This window comes from Nicotiana tabacum, chromosome 19 (genome assembly GCF_000715075.1).
Source record: "Nicotiana tabacum cultivar K326 chromosome 19, ASM71507v2, whole genome shotgun sequence".
In the NCBI taxonomy this organism is placed as follows: Eukaryota; Viridiplantae; Streptophyta; class Magnoliopsida; order Solanales; family Solanaceae; genus Nicotiana; species Nicotiana tabacum.
In genome coordinates, this window is record NC_134098.1 from 26933155 (window position 1) to 26952023 (window position 18869).

At 40.5% G+C, this 18869-nt stretch overlaps 1 non-coding gene across 1 annotated transcript; it reads left to right on the forward strand.

Moving 5' to 3' along the window:
- The first annotated feature begins 6062 nt into the window (after positions 1 to 6062).
- Positions 6063 to 6169, forward strand: LOC142173944 (small nucleolar RNA R71). Its single transcript, XR_012703309.1, has one exon. It is a non-coding gene; the product is annotated as a small nucleolar RNA R71 (small nucleolar RNA).
- Positions 6170 to 18869: the final 12700 nt, after the last annotated feature.

An 18869-nucleotide genomic window follows, 5' to 3' on the forward strand; every position in this document is an offset into this window, starting at 1 on the left:
CAACAAGTAAATATAGTTGAATTCCCATACAATAACCCAATGATTGGTAGTAAAAGTCATGAGCCACTAAGACTTAGATTTACAAAGTTGATATGAAATAAATACAACCTCTGTTTGGAATGTATATAAACATAAATTCGAATCTAAAACTACCAAGGACAAGTGGTAGCTATATCCGAAAGGCAGGTACATTTTCAGTGCCAGCTCCCGTCATCCACAACATCTCAGCTCCAAGATCTGCACAGAAGGTGCAGAAGTGTAGTATGAGTGCAACCGACCCCATGTACTCAGCAACTATCATAACTACCCTCGGCGAGGTAATAGAAGCAAAAATTATATATGATACTCGCCAATCACCTGTACAATTCATAAATTCCAACAAGTACAGAATAGTAATATGATCAAATCATGAAATTACAAATAAAACCACCTTGGTGCATACAATATTCTTAAAGTACTCTGCTCAGTCAACAATCCAGCATATAAGAAAGATACGCAAATAAATCAGGTAAACATCCAAGGAAATTGCAAGTAAAGATGAATTATAATAAACAAATATCAATCCATTGCGGCGTGCAACTCGATCCAAATAGAAATCACAATACGGCTCTGAGGCCCACATCAAAATCTCAATAACCAAACCAAATCACTGATCAACCTTCCCAAAGCCCACATCAATTAGAAAGTCGTCGCTTTTTCACAATCCGCGTGTACACCATCAAGAAGGAACATGAGAGGGTGACCCTAGGGGGATGGATCCATATCCAAATGTTACACGAACAACTCACGTGTTGCATGGACAACTCACGTGCTAATAATATAAACCACACGGATGGCTCACGTGTTGCACAGATAACTCACGTTCTAATATCATAATCTGTCTGGCGTGGTCACAAGCTCAATAACATAAGCGTGGTCACATACTCAATATCACAATCCACCCAGCGTGGTCATAGGCTCAATATCACAATCCGCCCGATGTGGTCACCGACTACCAGTCCAATCCTCATCCAACAGAAAGCAAATATACAAGGATACATATACTTGATAAAAGAACATCAAATTTCATACTCTTATGTAAAGTGTGTTATCATATTGTATGCATGTGCAAAGTGTGTTATCATAGCTCAAATGAGGCAAATACATCACAAAAGTAGCAATTATCAAGTTCAATCAGGAGATTAACCTCTATGTAAAGTCAAACATGGCTCAAATAGCTCACAATAGAGGTACAAATATAAGAATCACCATAACATAAAACTTAACAATCGATCTAAGCATATTATAGCCTAAATACTACCTCGAGCATGAAAAATACCACCATGCACGCACGCACATGAGCTCAACCCCACACATACACACCACCTATAACACGTAGCTTGACGAGCTCGAAACACACACTTAAATTATGCTCGCTACTCAAATATAGTATAATATAATATCGTATCCACACAGATTGGATTTAAACAGTATTCTAGTAGTTTCTAGCTTGATCGCTATCCAAGATGATCAATAATTGAGATTTATATGATTTCTAACTAAAATTAACTTAGAGTCTAGAGCTACTGACTAATGACAATTGAAACAAAGATAAGCAAGTAAGTTATCAGTGGGAGGAAATAGGGGTTGGTAGGATAGGTGCAAGATAATTGTTTGGGATCTAACTCTAGATGATTCACTTTTAATGTTTAAGTGAGTCTCTCAAATTCACTCAATTATCAGTTCCAACGTTCAGCAAAAACTCCTCTCTCGATTAAGGCTTAACCTCACAAGATGAACCAATTTAAGCACGTGAAGATATGTAAGAATGTGCAGTGTATTGGTCTTTAGGAGAACCTCTTTCCATTATCCTCCTAACTAGGTATAATCAATGATTAAACTAGTCTCTCTCGGTTACTAACAAGAATTAAAGAACTCAGACCAATAATATAATGCAAGGATATCACAAGTTATGCCTCTCTCGATTAAATGAACTAATGAATATATAGATTCAACAATTAAATCATCCAAAAATACTTCAATACATAAAACTAGAGTCATAATACATAAACAATCATCAATACACTAAATCCATCAAACCCTAAAGAGAACTACTCCATAGATATGGAGCAATTCATCACAAATAAAATTAAAGTATAGGAAAACATAAATTCAATCCAAACTCGGGTGTTAAGTGAGGAAGGAATGATGCAATCCTTGTGCTCGTGTTCTTCCAACTCCTCCTTAGCATCCTTCAGTCGAATATGTGTCAAAAGTCCAGAAAATAATATTTTTCCATGTATTTATACCAAATAGGGTCGGCCCCAGATGAAATCACCTTCTCCTTGCCAAAATAGGAAAAGTACTTTGTAAAAATTGCACAGGCATGCCGCATGGGGCGACGCGCCATGTGGGCCATTAGTGGGGAAATCCAGAGAGCTAGTTCTAACAGGCAGCAGGAAATTGTACAGCCGCGGCACGCCAATCGTCGCGGTTGTGGACTTTTCTCAGAGTACGGATTGAATCTCGATTTTTGACGTCCAGACTTGGTCCTCGACACCCAAACACGATCCCGGCTTAATCCCTTGGGCTTTTACTCAGACTTCAAAGCTCCAAATAGCTCGAATTAGATCTGCAACATCTACATCACTCAGAGTCACTCCTACAAGGCATAAAACATACAATAAGTGCAAAACACTATCAATTAAAGCTCAAAACAAGTAAAGTGCAGTGAATTAGAGTGCAATAAGCGACTAAAATACGAGATATAGCCTACCATCAACACCCCACACTTAAACCATTGCTCGTCCTCGAGAAATCAAACTACACTTTATATAGACACGACCTTTTTAAACAACTCTCATAACTCATCACACCAAGAATATTTAAAACAGATTAAGTACAATACCGTAACATCCTAGCCTCAAGATTTGACTCAAAAGCACCATGCATTATTTATAACCCGCACACTTACTCTAACATAGAGGTCAACGACATTACCTTTCCTTCATTAATTAAGTTCCCTCACACAACAATAGAGAGTAGTTTCACACACAATAAAATTTAAAAACAATTAGGAACTCAAGATAGAATGAATTCACTCTCGGAAGTAACATTCATATGCCACAAAAGACGTACCATAGGCTTGCCTGTAGTGTACTACTCTACTAATTGAGCGCATTCAGTCAAGGACCAAGTATGCCTTTAATTGGTTGTAATGTAGGCTGTGGGATGGGTAGGATACATTTAGATATAAGAGTGAGTACACCTCCCTAAGCACTTTAATACATACATTTCATTGTTCAAAGCCCCACACTTATGTCAAACCAAAACTCCACCTTCACATTCAAGTGGCTCCTTCTTTTTCAAAGCAGTGCACCTTTCTTCTTAGTTCAATAGTTCCACTCAAAAGCTAAACCAACCACCCCACACTTCAACTTTTACAAAGTTCATAACAAATTTAAGTGCTCACGAGAGGTACAAGGTTCAAATAGATGGTCAATTCAAATAAATAGGTAAAGCTTGTAATGTGGTTGCCAAAGAAACAGGATTACAGGCTCAAAGGGGTTAACTACGATACATAAGAATTAGGTGGGTAAAAGCATATATTTAGATCAACAAAGAAATGCCTCTATCACTTCCAAGACTGAATAAAACTACTATTTCGCTTTGCAAACACACAGTGCAAGTTCTAGACATCAAATTCAATGCACAGAATAACACAAAACCTCACAACCACATGGCACATAACTTACTCAAGATTGGACTATCAAGACACTCTAGTCAAAGCAGTTAAGCAAAGTTAAGATCATACAATTTAAGGTACTTGTACAAGAGTCAAAAATTGAGCATAAGTGTCATAACTAAAGCACTCACTATTCTCAAGGTATAATAGAGTTAAGAGACATTGTCTTCAATTCAAATCATAGCACAGGGTTTCCTACTCCTAAAAAAAATAAAAACTACTACACCGGTTCAAATAAAAACCCTTGGAAAATAACCGCGGCACAAAGAAACACCAAGGGAAATTAATACACTACCTAACAAAAGAAGAAAAAAAATGTCTTTTTCTTACAACTTTAATCCCTCAAGAAACCCGTCGAATGATATCGATCGTCGGGAAAATCAATTTTATTTCATTTTTTTTATATTTCTTTCAATTATTTTCTATCTCTAACTACTACAACTAACAAAAACTAAAACTAATATACATATATACATACAACATATCCCCCACCCCACACTTTAAGTTGTGGCATGTCCCAATGACACACAATTAAAAAGCGTAAGGTAAAGGAATCTTCCCTAAATATCTAGTCGGGGTCTCAGTCGAAGTCGGGCTTCATTCCTCGCCTTCGAACTAATGCGCACATCCATGCAGACAGCTTCTTCTCAACCTTCTTGGGGTACACCCCACACTTATCTTTCTCACTCATTGCAGCTTTCTCTTTTGAGCCCTTCACTTTCCACTCAACACTCGCAGCAGGTTTTTCCTTTTGTGCCCCCTTTTCTACATCCATCTTGAAAGTCACGATCTCCTCACCCACTCTAAGCATGAGTTTTCTCTCGTGTATATCCAGTATTGATCTGCCCATCGCTAAGAATGGTCTTCCTAGGATGAGAGGGATCCCCTTGTTCTCCTCCATATTCACCACTATAAAATCCACAGGAAATACAAACTTATCCACCCGAACTAGCACATGTTCCACTATCCCCTCGGGTATTAAAGTCGTTTGGTCTGCCAGCTGCAAAGATATTGGCACAAACCTTATCTATCCAATCTCCATCTCTAATTTTATGTAAATAGATAGAGATATTAAATTAATTGAGGCACGAGAATCACATAATGATTTATCAAAATGAATAGTTCCTACGGAGCAAGGTATAGTAAAACTCCCTGGATCTCAGCACTTTTGTAGGAGTTTATTTTGTAAGATCGCACTACAATGCTCTGTGAGCTTGACCACTGAGGTCTCTTCTATATTCCTCTTCTTTGTCAAGATTTCCTTCAAGAATTTGGCATAAGCAGGCATTTGTGAGAGCGCTTCTATGAATGGTAAGCTTACATGAACCTATTTCAGCACATCAGAAATCTCCCAAACTGCTTGTCCAGATTTGCAATATATAGCGTTTGAGGGAAAGGTAAAGCAGGCATATGCTCGCTCTTATCATGTTCCTCCCTTCTCAAATTTTCTTCCTTCTTCTTTTTATCAGTTTTTATCTGGCCTTTCTTCTTTTTATCAACATCACTCTTCAACTGCTTCCCACTTTCTTTTTCGAGTATCACATCTTTTTGGATCGGGGTGGGATCTTTCAATACTTGCCCATTTCTCAGAGTTACAACATTCATTGTTTCCTTGGGATTTCTCTCAGCATCAATGGGGAGAGTTCCTGGAGCCCTCTTAGATAATATTGTTGCAATCTGTCCCACTTGTCTCTCTAGGTTTTGCAAAGATTTGCTCAATTCTTTGATAGCCGCTCCATAGGCGTCCAACCTCTCATCTGTCTTAATAATGAAGTCCTTCATTAGATCTTCTAGACCGGGATGAGTGGGTTGTTGAGGCTGAAATTGCTGCCTCTACTGATATTGGTAAGATGGATCTCCTTGTCCCTGGGGTCTAGAGTTATATTGTTGCCATGCATTCGCGGTACCCCCAGGTGAACTCCATGAAAAATCGAAGTGCCTCTAACCAATTACATTGAAATTGTAATTTCCCACAGCATTCACTTCCTCAGTTGAGGCTTGACACTCATGAGTAGGGTGTCCTCTTCCACATATATCACAAGATGCATGAGGCTCACTTTGTATCGAGGCTAAGGTCAGCTGTCTTATTTCTTTGGCCATAACATCAAGTTGTACCTGCACAGATGTATTAGCATCAACTTGGTGAACACTAGTTGATCTTATTCTTTCAGCACTCTTAGAGGGCCACTGATTAGCATCTTCAGATAACTCATCAAGAATTGTAACTATCTCCTCTGGAGTCTTCTCCATCAACGGGCCTCCAACTGCATTGCTTAATGTTCTACACAAGGCCGGTGTCAATCCATCCCAAAAGTCCTGGAGTTGCATCCAGAGTTCAATTCCACTATGTTGACACTTTCGAACAATCTCCTTAAACCTCTACCGTGCTTCAAAAATAGTTTCCATATCTTTCTGGAAGAAGTTATGGATTTCTCTTCTAAACTTGCCCGTCTTAGCTGAGGAGAAATATTTATCAAGAAATTTTTTTGTCATCTCCTCCCATGTTCTAATCGATTCAGTGGGCAAGCTTCGAAGACACTATTTTGCATAATCTTTGAGTGTGAAGGGGAATGCCCTTAAGTGCACTGCACCTTGTGACACATCATTGTATTGAAAGGTATTCATAATCTCTCGAAGTCCATTAGATGTGTATTTGGATCTTCGTTTGGCTTCCCTCTGAAGACACATAATTTCTGAAGGGTTTGAAGCAGCCCTTGCTTCAACTCAAAATTGTTAGGTGCAATTGGAGGTGGTCTCACACCTGATAATCCTTAATTGTAGACTAATCTAGCATAATCGCCTAGTGATCTCCCAGGCATGGGAGCTATATTTCTGAACAGGCCTGCATCCAAAGTTTGGTTTTGAGCAATTCTTCGACCCCTCTTTTCTTCATAGACAATCTGTGCATCTCTAATAGATGCTTCCTCAGCATCCCGTGCAGCTTGTTCTCTTCGTTGGGCTTCTTCTCTCCCAGTCAAAGCTACATTATCATCATCGTTTCCAGCCATAAGTTCTTTGGTTAAGGATTGCCCAACCTTTTTTGATGTCTCAGTGAGATTTCTTTCCTTCCTCAGCTGTCACAGTTGTTTTTCAATTTCTAGCTCGTATGGTAGCACTTCTTTCGTAGAGGCTTGAGTCATGCACCAATCTAAACCTGTAACCTGTGCACACTCAACAACACCAAACGTAAAAAGAGAAAAATAAAATAAATAAAAGATAAAAATTCCTGAATTAGCACTACAAACTATTTCAAACACTATTGATTGCCAATCCTGGCAACGGCGCCAAAATTTGACGAGCTCGAAACATACACTTAAATTATGTTCGCTAATTAATTATAGTATAGTATAGTATCGTATCCTTGCCATGGGGCAGGGGTAAGACTGCATACATCCTACCCTCCCCAGACCCCACTTGAGGGATTATACTGGGTGGTTGTTGTTGTTGTTGTAATCAAATATAGTATAGTATAATATCGTATCCACATGGATTAGATTTAAACAGTATTCTCGTAGTTTCTAGCTTGATCACTATCCACGATGATCAACAATTGAGATTTATATGATTTCTAACTAAAATTAACTAAGAGTCTAGAGCTACTAACTAATGACAATTAAAACAAAGATAAGCAAGGAAGTTATCAATGGGAGGAAATAGGAGTTGATAGGATAGGTGCAAGATAATTATTTGGGATCTAACTCTAGATAATTCACTTCTAATATTTAAGCAAGTCTCTTGAATTCACTCAATTATCAGTTCCAACGTTCAGCAAAAACTCCTCTCCCTATTAAGTCTTAATCTCACAAGATGAACTAATTTAAGCACATGAAGATATGCAAGAATGCGCAGTGTATTGGTCTTTAGGAGAACCTCTCTCCATTATCCTCCTAACTAGGTATAATCAATGATTTAACTAGCCTCTCTCGATTATTAACAAGAATTAAATAACTCAACCAATAATATAATGCAAGGATATCACAAATTATACCTCTCTCGATTAAATGAATTAATGAATATATAGATTTAACAATTAAATCATCCAAAAATACTTCAATACATAAAACTAGAGTCATAATACATAAACAATCATCATTACACAAAATCCATCAAACCCTCAAGAGAACTACTCCATAGATATGGAGCAATTCATCACAAATAAAATTAAAGTATAGAAAAATATAAATTCAATCCAAACTCGGGTCTTGAGTGAGGAAGCAATGATGAAATACTTGTGCTCATGTTCTTCCAACTCTTCCTTAGCCTCCTTTGGTCGAATATGTGTCAAAAAACCATAAAATAATATTTTCCATGTATTTATGCCAAGTATGGTCGGGCTCAGGTGAAATCACCTTCTCCTTGACGAAATAGGAAAAGTACTCTGTAAATATTGCAGAGGCGCGCTGCATGGGGCAACGCGCCATGTGGGGCATTAGTGGGGAAATCCAGAGAGCTAGTTCTGACAAACAACAGGAAATTGTACAGTCGTGGCATGCCACGCGCCGCGGTTGTGGACTTTTCTCAGAGTACAGATTGAATCTTGATTTTTGACGTCCAGACTTGGTCCTCAACCCCCGAACACGATCCCGGCTTAATCCCTTGAGCTTTTACTCAAACTTCAAAGCTCCAAATAGCTCGAATTAGCTCCGCAACATCTATATCATTCGAAATCACTTCTACAAGGCATAAAACACACAATAAGTGCAAAATACTATCAATTAAAGCTCAAAACAAGTAAAGTGCAGTGAATTAGAGTGCAATAAGTGACTAAGATATGAGATTATAGCATACCATCATAGCTAACACAAATAACTCAAGCAACTAGTGCATCAACCAAGTTTAAGTAAGATACTTACCTCAAGCAAGTCAAAACAACACTCTAAAAATGCCACCCCACGCGAATCGACCCCCAAATGACTTGAAACTAGCCAAACAACTCAAAAATATCAAATAATGCCATAGGAATCAAACTCAAAAGATAAAGGTCGAATCTTTAATCAAATACTTAAAGTCAACCAAAAGGTCAACCTGGGCCCGCATTCCGAAACCCGACAAAACTCATAAATTCTGCCAACCATTCGAATATGAGTCCAACCATACTAAGTTGACTCAAATTCGACTCCAAATCAATGTTCAAAACCCAATTATTCACTTTAGAAAAGTTTAGAAAAAAATCCCAATTTCTCTTTTAGATTCATCAATCAAATACCAAAATAGAAGATAAAATCATGAATAATGATCAAAACTGAGCTATAATACTTACCCTAATTCAAATAGTGAAAATTTCCTCCAAAATCGCCCAAATCCTAGCTCCAAATCTCAAAATGTATTAAAAATGACTCAAAGTCCGAAATAGAGTACTTATATGCACTGCCCAGTAGTACCCTACGCGATCGAGGTAGTACACTCACGATCACGAAGCCAAGATCTGCCTCCAATCCATAAATACATCGCGAACGCGACGCTTCTATGCGAACGTGTAGCCCTACACTGCCCAGACCTTCACAAACGCGTCGCTTCCCACGCGAATGCGATGACCAAAATCCCCTAGCTCCCTTGTTGTAACGCGATCACGAGCCTTATATGCGAATGCGAAGAACAAAAATCTCCAACCCAAATTCCATTATCCGCGAACGCGATGACTCCCTCACGAATGCGATGAACAACGAACCCAACTGACAAAATACTCATAGTGATCGCGTTTGTTCTACTGCAATCGCAAAGATTAATTGGAGCACCAGAAAAATCAGAGAAACCAACAGATCATGCAACCTCCGAAATTATTCGAAATCAATCTGAAACACACCCGAGCCCCTCGGGACCCCATCCAAACATACCAAAATGTCTCAAAATATAACACGTACCTACTCGAGACCTCAAACACTCATAAAAATATCAAAACTATGAATCGCACCTCAATTCAAGCTTAATGAACTCTTTTAAATTTCTAAATTCCAAACTTATGCCGAACACGTCCAAACAATTCAGAATCGCCTCAAGTTTTGCACACAAGTTCCAAATGACATAACAAACCTATTATAACTCCCGAAATAATAATCAGAATCTGATAATATCGAAGTCAACACTCGATCAAACCTATGAATTTTTCAAACCTTCAAATTTCCAACTTTCGTCAAATAATGCCAAAACCTTCTAGAAGCATCCAAATACAAATCCGGCATACGCTCAAATCCAAAATCACCACCCGTACCTAACAGAACCATAAAAACTTCGATCCGAGGTCAAATATGTAAAAGTCAAACTTGATAAACTTTTCCAACTTAAAGCTTCCTAGTTGACAATCATCCTTCCAAATAAATTCTGAATCACTCGAAAACCAAACCCTACGATACACAGAAGTCATAATGCACCATATAAAGCTACTCAAACCACCAAACTGAATACAAATGCTCAAAACGATCGGTCGGGTCGTTACAGATATTTGACACATGTTTTTTTATATGTTGGATTGTTAATTGAAAAAGAGCATGTTACATTATCTTTGGGCACCGAGGAGGCTTTATCTGTGATTTATAACTTGATAATATTTTTGTTGTGTACTTGTGAGAAATATGAATTGAAAAGGTTATTAGCAAGTATCATTTATAAAAATTTTCATTATTTCCTTACCGAGATTAGTTATGATACTTACTGAGTACATGAGATCGGTTATACTCATACTACACTTCTGCACTTAGCGTGCAGATCTTGGAGATGAGATATTGTGGATGACGGGAGCTGGCACAGAAGATGTACATGTTTAACGGATATAGCTACCCTTCGTCCTTGGTAGTTTTAGATTCAAATTCTGTTTATGTACATTCCAAACAGATGTTGTATTTGTTTTCATATCAGCTTTGTAAATCTAAGTCTTAGTGTCTCATGACTTGTACTACCAATTCTTGGGTTATTGTATGGAAATTAAGTCATTTCACTTATTGACTCTTGTTATTCTCATTTGAGTTTTGTTGACTGTTGTTTGGCCTACCTAGCGGGTTGAGTTAGGTGCCTTCACGACTAGGTAGATTTTGGGTCATGACATCAAATGTTCTATAAAATTTGAGTTCTATTATTTCCACCATTTTATTCCTTTAGAGACAAAATGAGAGGAATTTACTTGATAGATGAGAAAGCACGAAATACAAACTGAAAGAGAAAAATGTGAGATACATTGAGAGAGAAAGAGAACTAGGGCAACTAGATAGAAGAAAGAACAAGAGATTGAAAGAGAAAAGTTGGAGTGTGCAAAAATGAAAAAGAAAATGAAAATCTAAATATCTATTAAACTTTTTGACAATGATTTCATCGATAAACTAGTATGGAACATGTGAATTTCATTAAATATAACTGATTTTCCATGGTCCAACCTTATAATATAAATTAAATAGATTAACCATTAAAAATATTTATTTTGTTATTGTATGGGTCAAAATTTGCTTTAGAATATTTGAAATAAGATAATACTAAGAAAAGCATTCTCGAGCCGCCGTTAGTCGAGATGGATCAGAAAGCAAAATATCTCATAGCCGAAGAGTCAACATGAGTCGTGGTAGAGGTGCCAATCATGGTCGAGGTCGAGCATCGTCGATGAAGCTGTAACGGCTAGTTTTCGAAATAGAGTATTAAAGAGAATATTTTGTGAATATTCTCTGTATATGTACTATTAGGGTTTACTAGGAATATACCTCATATAAATAGAAAAAAGAGAAAGAATAGAGGCACGTGAAACTCAATTGTAAGAACAACACTTTGAAAAAGATTTATTCTTCACTCAATACAAGACTTTACTTTTTACTAAGATTCTCGTCAGATCCGAGGAATCCTCAATCGTTTGACGATCTATCGTTCAATCCTTGTCAGGTGGAAGGTTCTTTTGTTCCACCTCTTGCTGATTAAATTATTCCTCTTATTTACATGTGCACAATGATATTGTCATTTATTGAATATCATACATACTGCAACTGTTCTTGATAGTAAAAGGCATTTATTACATAGAATCATTATTGTCCTCATAAACGCCATTCAACTACCTTCTCTGATTTACGAGATCTGGGAATATTATTCTTAACCAAGATTAACCTATGTTTAACTGAAATTAATTATTTGAACCAAGATTTACGTTTTTGGGTCAAACAATCTGGCGCCGTCTATGGGGATTTCTTAGCTAAACTTTTAGTCTCCTCTAGATCTATAACTAACGTCGGTCACTAACATCACAAAGCCCAAGATCTATTATCTTTCCTTGTGCAAAATCTAACATGGCAGGTAACCGACAAGAAAGGGTGAGGATAACAAGTGACCTACCGACCAACCTCATAACCGTTCTCAACGAGAGCTGTGAACCAGCTAGTGAGGATACGGCGCTGAGTTCATCCCCTAGGCGAGATGGGTCGCTGCCCCCACATTGCAGCATAACAAAACCTCATGGCAAAGTAGCCTCTACGTCTATGGAGGAAGGGACACCCCTAACTGTCAGAAAGCTTCTCGAGGCGTGGTTGACCGACACACTAACGAGCATCCTCAACAAACCTACTCCAAGCTCAACTGCAGAAACCACAGGGACTGTCACGTTCCAACAAATGAACGAGCAGGGCAATCAGCCACCTCATCCAACGATAGGTACAACTCATAATGTCATTGATAATGCAGATGATAACGCCCTTATAGCCATTCTAAAAGGGATGGAAGAAATGGAGAATGCAAATAAGGCACTCTGAGATCAGATGAAAGAACATCATGAGCGGGTCGATAAAATACCAAGCACCCCTAAATTGCTACCAAAAAAAGACGACGGTCGTTTCATAGAGCAGCCATACATTGATGATGCAATTCCCCATGCCATAAAAAACCTTCAAAATGCCACCCTACCTTAGGATATATGATGGTACGACCGACTTAGAAGATCATGTGGCCCATTATTTCACCACCGTGAAAGGCAACGACCCTGCCAAAGAGCAAGTGTCCTCCATTTTGCTGAAAATATTTGGTGAAACCCTCACGGGAGGAGCATTAACATGATATTCGTAGCTATCAGCGCGCTCTATAGAAACTTTCGAAGAGATGGCTGACAAGTTCGTAACGACCCATGTTGGGGCCAAGAAGTCCGAAGCGAGAGTGAACGACATATTTTCCATTAAATAGGCCTTAGGTGAAGTGCTGAGGGACTTCCTCCCCCGGTTCAATCGAGTGAGGATGACTTTGCCGAATGTATCCTAAGGAATGACGGTTGTAGCCTTTCAGAACGGGCTAAGCAGGGATGGTTCGAGAGCAACTAAGAAACTATTGAGTCGGCTGATGAAGTATCCCTCAACCACTTGGGATGAAATACACAATGCTTATTACGCTGAGGTTCAAGCAGATGAGGACCACCTCATCGACTGAACTCGGTACAGGCCGAATCTAGAAAATATCGAAGAAACGATGCCAGAAGAGATCTCACAGCTCCGCAACCTAACAGGGAACGACATCAGTCGTATGTCAGAACGACCGCTGCGACCTCCCCCCGCTACGAAGAGGGCTTGTCTAGACCAAGGACAGTGACTCACCGGAATGAAAGAGGTATGTCCCATTTACTATAAGCTCATAATTTTTGTGTGTCACCTACAGAGATAGTCTGTGGAGGTGACGACTCCTCTATCAACTGTGTGAAATTCACCACTACCCACAAGCTCAAGAGATCAATCACCCGCGAACGGTATGACAGACTCGAAGAAAGTATCATCTTCGATAAGTCAGACACCAACGATTTGACCTTTCCTCACAATGATGCCCTCGTTATTACTTTACAAAATTTAGATACCGATGTGAGACGCATTATGGTAGATGAAGGGAGCAGCGCGTGTATTATCCATCCTTGAGTACTTGCACAAATGAAACTCAAAGATAAGAGAGTACCACGTTGTCTGACGCTAACTGGTTTTAACAATGCAGTTGAGCGAACATCTGGAGAAATCACACTCCCTGTTCTGGCCGGTGGCATCTGATCACGTCCAAAGCACACCTCAACCAAGACACAACATATAACGCCATAGTAAGGCGACCATGGATACACACCATGCGAGTTATCCCTTTCATTTTATACCAGGTCATCAAGTTCCCAACTCCGTGGGGAATATTCAGTATACGGGGGGAACAACGCACATCCCGAAAATGCTACCTCATCTCCCTAGACACCTCGGCCACCCAACAAAAGAAGGACAAAGAAAAAGGTGCATAGCAATTAGCAAGGGCGAGGTCGGCACATGACGACAGCGGGGACAACATCAGAGACCCAGATATGGTCGAAGCTGCAGGATCGACCATATAAGACCTCGATCCAGTTCAATTAGACCTCAACAACCACAATAAGAAGGCTTATATTGGCTGCAAACTTCAGGAACTAGGTAAATTTTGTCAATTCTTAGCAGCTAACGCAAATTTGTTTGCTTTCAGCCATGTAGATATGCCAGGTATCCCAAAGAAAATCGCCACGCACAAACTAAACGTCTACCCATTCCACCCCCAGTAAGACAGGTCAGACGTAAGTTCAACTCCGCAATTAATGACGCGGTATGTGAAGAGGTGGAAACATTGTTGGAAAATGGCTCCATCAGGGAGTCGAAGTACCCCCAGTGGGTCGCCAATGTGGTCATGGTGAAAATGAAGAATGGGAAATGGCGGATGTGGGTGGATTTTATAGATTTGAAGAAAGCATGCCCCAAGGATTCGTTTCCATTACCCCATATCGACCAACTCATTAATGCAACAGTCGGGCATGAACTACTGAGCTTCTTGGACGTTTATTCAAGTTATAATCAAATTATCATGGAAGAAGAGGATCAGGAAAAAACCACATTCATCACCCATCAAGGGACGTACTGCTACAGGGTCATGCCTTTCAAGCTATAGAACGTGGGGGCAACTTACCAAAGGTTGGTGATGAGGATATTCGAGGACCAACTCGGCAAAACAATATAAGTCTATTTGCTGGTCAAGTCCAAAAGGAAAGAAGATCACATCGGCCATCTGAGAGAAACTTTCGACATACTCAGATGATACAGAATGAAACTGAACCCCGAAAAGTGTGCGTTCGGCGTGACCTCGGGAAAGTTTCTAGGTTTGCTGGTATCACATCGAGGGATCGAGGTCAATCCTGCCCAAATCAAAGCCATTGAGGGGATACCGGAACACTTGACCACCAAAAAACATGTTCAAAGGTTTACTGACCGTATCGCCGCCCTATCAAGGTTCATTTCACGATCGTTGCATAGTGTCATAAATTCTTTGGCATACTTAAGAAGGATAACGACCTCTAATAGACTTCTGAGTGTGTCCAGGACCTGAAGGAATTAAAAGCATACTTGTCGTCACCACCATTGCTTTCAATACCAGAGCCGGGGGAACGTATCCTCATTTACCTCGCTATATCCGAAGTAGCTGTGATTGCAGTCCTGGTTCGAGAAAACAAAGGTACGCAATCCCCTATCTATTATATTAGCAAAACATTAGTCGACGCTAAGACGAGGTACCCTCACTTCGAAAAACTGGCCCTGGCCTTAGTCGTAGCATCGCGAAAGCTTAGACCGTATTTCTAATGCCACCCCATCTCAGTCATAACAACTTTCCCCCCTAAGAAACATTTTGCATAAACCCGAGCTATCGGGAAGGCTGGCCAAATGGGCCATCGAGTTGAGCGAGCACGAGATCATGTACCAACCGTGAACAATGATAAAGTCACAAGTGCTCGCTGACTTAGTCCCCCGAATTTAGCGCAAAAGTAATGCCCGAAGTTGAAAGAGATGCCGCCCAGACTTCCCCCCAAACACAATACCTCTGGGTCATGTACACCGATGGCGCGTCCAATGCTTGAGGGTCTGAACTGGACTCGTACTCGAAGTCCCAACCGGCGAAGTAATTCGCTAGCCCATAAGGTGCCCGGATTGACTAACAACGAGGCGAGTATGAGGCCGTAATTTTAGGTTTGAAGCTAGCACTCAAGTATGGGGTAAAAAGGTTAAAACTACGCTATGATTCCTAACTCGTAGTCAACCAAGTCACAGGGACTTTCCAAATCAAGGAACAAAGATTGCAAAAATATCAGACCGAAATTTGCAAGTTGTTGTTCTGGTTCGACGAATGTCAGCTCGACCAAATTCCACGAGTACAGAACGCTGAGGTAGATGGCCTCGCTAAGCTAGCCGCAACCACCAAAAACATTACAACTGGAGACAGAAACGTGGCCCACCTCCTCAACTCATCGCTAGACCAAGTCGAGGTAAGAACCATAAACTTAACTTGGGACTAGCGCAATCGTATTATTACATACTTGCAGGATGACATACTCCAAGATGATAAAAAAGAGGCCAAGAAACTGAGAATGCAAGTGGCCAGATACAATATCATCCACAATGACCTGTATAAGATAACTTACGGCAGCCCTCAGGCAAAATGCTTGGGCCCAAACTCGACGCGTCCTTGAAGAGGTCCACGAAGGATATTGTGGAGCTCACTCCGGCAATCGAGCTCTGGTCAGATGCCTCATACGGGCAGGATACTACTGGCCCACCATGAAAAAGGAGGCCGCAGACTTCGTAAAAAGATGAGAGCAATGCCAAAAGTATGCCCCAATGATTCACCAGGCGGACGATCACCTCCATTCGGTCACCTCACCTTTGTCGTTCATCAAATGGGGAATGAACATCATGGGCTCCCTCCCGACAGGACGGGGTAACGTATGATTCCTTTTGGTTTTAACTGACCACTTCTCTAAATGGGTGGAAGTAGGAGCGTTCGCCCAAATACAGGAACATGAAGTAATCACCTTTATATGGAGAAACATCATATGCCAGTTCGGCCTCCCCAAAGAAATCATCTGCGACAATGGACCCCAGTTCACGGGAAAGAAAACCGTCGAGTTCTTTGAGAAATGGCATATCAAAAGGATACTCTCACCGCCATAACACCCCGCAGGCAATGGACAAGAAGAGTCCTCCAACAAGTAGATACTGAACATCATGAAAAAAATCTTAAAGACGCCAAAGGACTGTGGCCGGAAATATTACCAGAAGTACTGTGGGCTTATCGAACAACTCTGAAAACGAGCACAGGAGAGACAACCTACTATTTGGTCTATGGGACAGATACAGTAATACCAGTCGAGGTCGGAGAACCCAGCCTAAGGTACTCCCATGAGAGCGGTACGAGCAATGACGAAAATAGAAGGCAGGAGCTCGACGAGGTCAAAGAACGAAGAGATATGGCCTATATAAGAATGATCGCCCAAAAATAAAAAACAGAACGCTATTATAACAAGAAAGAAAAGCTCATGCTGCTCAAAGTCAGGGACTACGTGCTTAAAGCTAAAATACAAGCGAACAAAGACCCACAGGAAGGCAAGCTAGGAACAAATTGGGACGGTCCGTACAAAATCATAGAAAAGGCAAATAAAGGATCATTCCAATTAGAAACAATGGAAGGAAAGTTACTACCAAACAACTGGAATATCAACCACCTCAAATACTTTAACTTTTAAAAGATAAAGCGTCCCCCGAGTCGTACTCTTTTTTTCCTCACTTGAGTTTTGTCCAGTTGGGTTTTCTCAAAGAGGTTTTTAACGAGGCGGCGAAAGGAACACTTTAAGTCAAAGTACGTGAGGACGATGCCGTGACTACTAATTCATTGCTCGACCTCTCAAATACTCTCCAGGTCAACCAATGAAGGGACTAGATAGACTGGGACTAGGAGTGGAACGCCAGCCGACATCCAAAAAGATTGTAAATTTCTCCAAGTATGTAACAAAAGCAATAATGCCTAAAGTTATCAGCACATCTTTCTAAGATTCAGGTTGTGTTCGACCTTGTTCGAACTAACACCTACTGGCCCTCGGCCATAATTAAATTCAGGTTATGTTCGAACTAAAACCTACTGGCCCTCGGCCATAATTAAATTCAGGTTATGTTCGACCTTGTTAGAACTAACACCTACTGGCCCTCGACCATAGTTAAATTCAGATTGTGTTCGACCTTGTTCGAATTAACACCTACTGGCCCTCGGTCGTAATTAAATTCAGGTTATGTTCGACCTTGTTCGAACTAACACCTACTAGCCCTTGGCCATAATTAAATCCAGGTTGTGTTCGACCTTGTTCGTCCATAATGCGACCTTGTTCGAACTAACACCTACTGGCCCTTGGCCATAATTAAATTTAGGTTGTGTTCGACCTTGTTCGAACTAACACCTACTGGCCCTCGGACATAATTAAATTCAGGTTATGTTCGACCTTGTTCGAACTAACACCTACTGGCCCTCGGCCATAATTAAATTCAGGTTATGTTCGACCTTGTTCGAACTAACACCTACTGACCCTCACCCATAATTAAATTCAGGTTATGTTCGACCTCGTTCGAACTAACACCTACTAGCCCTCGGCCATAATTAAATCCAGGTTATGCTCGACCCAGTTCGAACTAACATCTACTGGACCTCGGCCACAACTAAATTCAGGCTATATCCGACCTAGTTCAAACTAGCATATACTGGCCCTCGGCCGCAGTTCTAACAAAAGGTCATGTTCGACCTCGCTCGAACAAATGCCTATCAACCTTTAGTCGTAACTCGCCATTAAGTGATCATGACCAATAAGAAAAAACCAAGGCAACCAAGCAACAGAATTAAAAAACATACAAATACAAAAACAAACCACAGGAAAATAAGCAGATGCAAAAAAACGAAGTTGGCATTTCATACTTGAAACATTTTTACAAAGGCTCATGAAGACGCCACCAACTACACACAAAAGTTAACAAAAAGGAGAAGAAGAAAAACTACTGGTCACCACCATCAGGGCCTTCCGCACCTTCACCGCCCTGTCTACCGACGTCCTCGCCACCTTGGTCACCCCCGCTTACACCACCCATACCGTCGGGATAAGCAGTATCATATCAAGCATCCTCTTCAAGACGGTCCACGACTTCATCATCTCCCTCTTCATCGCCCTCAGAAGTAGCGGGATCATACCCGCAAATGACTCGATCTTCACGGGCTTTAACACTGACATCCTCGAGAGCGGCCTCAGAAACGGATCCCGCCTTGTACAAATCTCGATATACATCCAATTGAGCTTCGGCGTGAATCCATTCCCAATACGACGCCCGAGGAATGTTGGGAAATT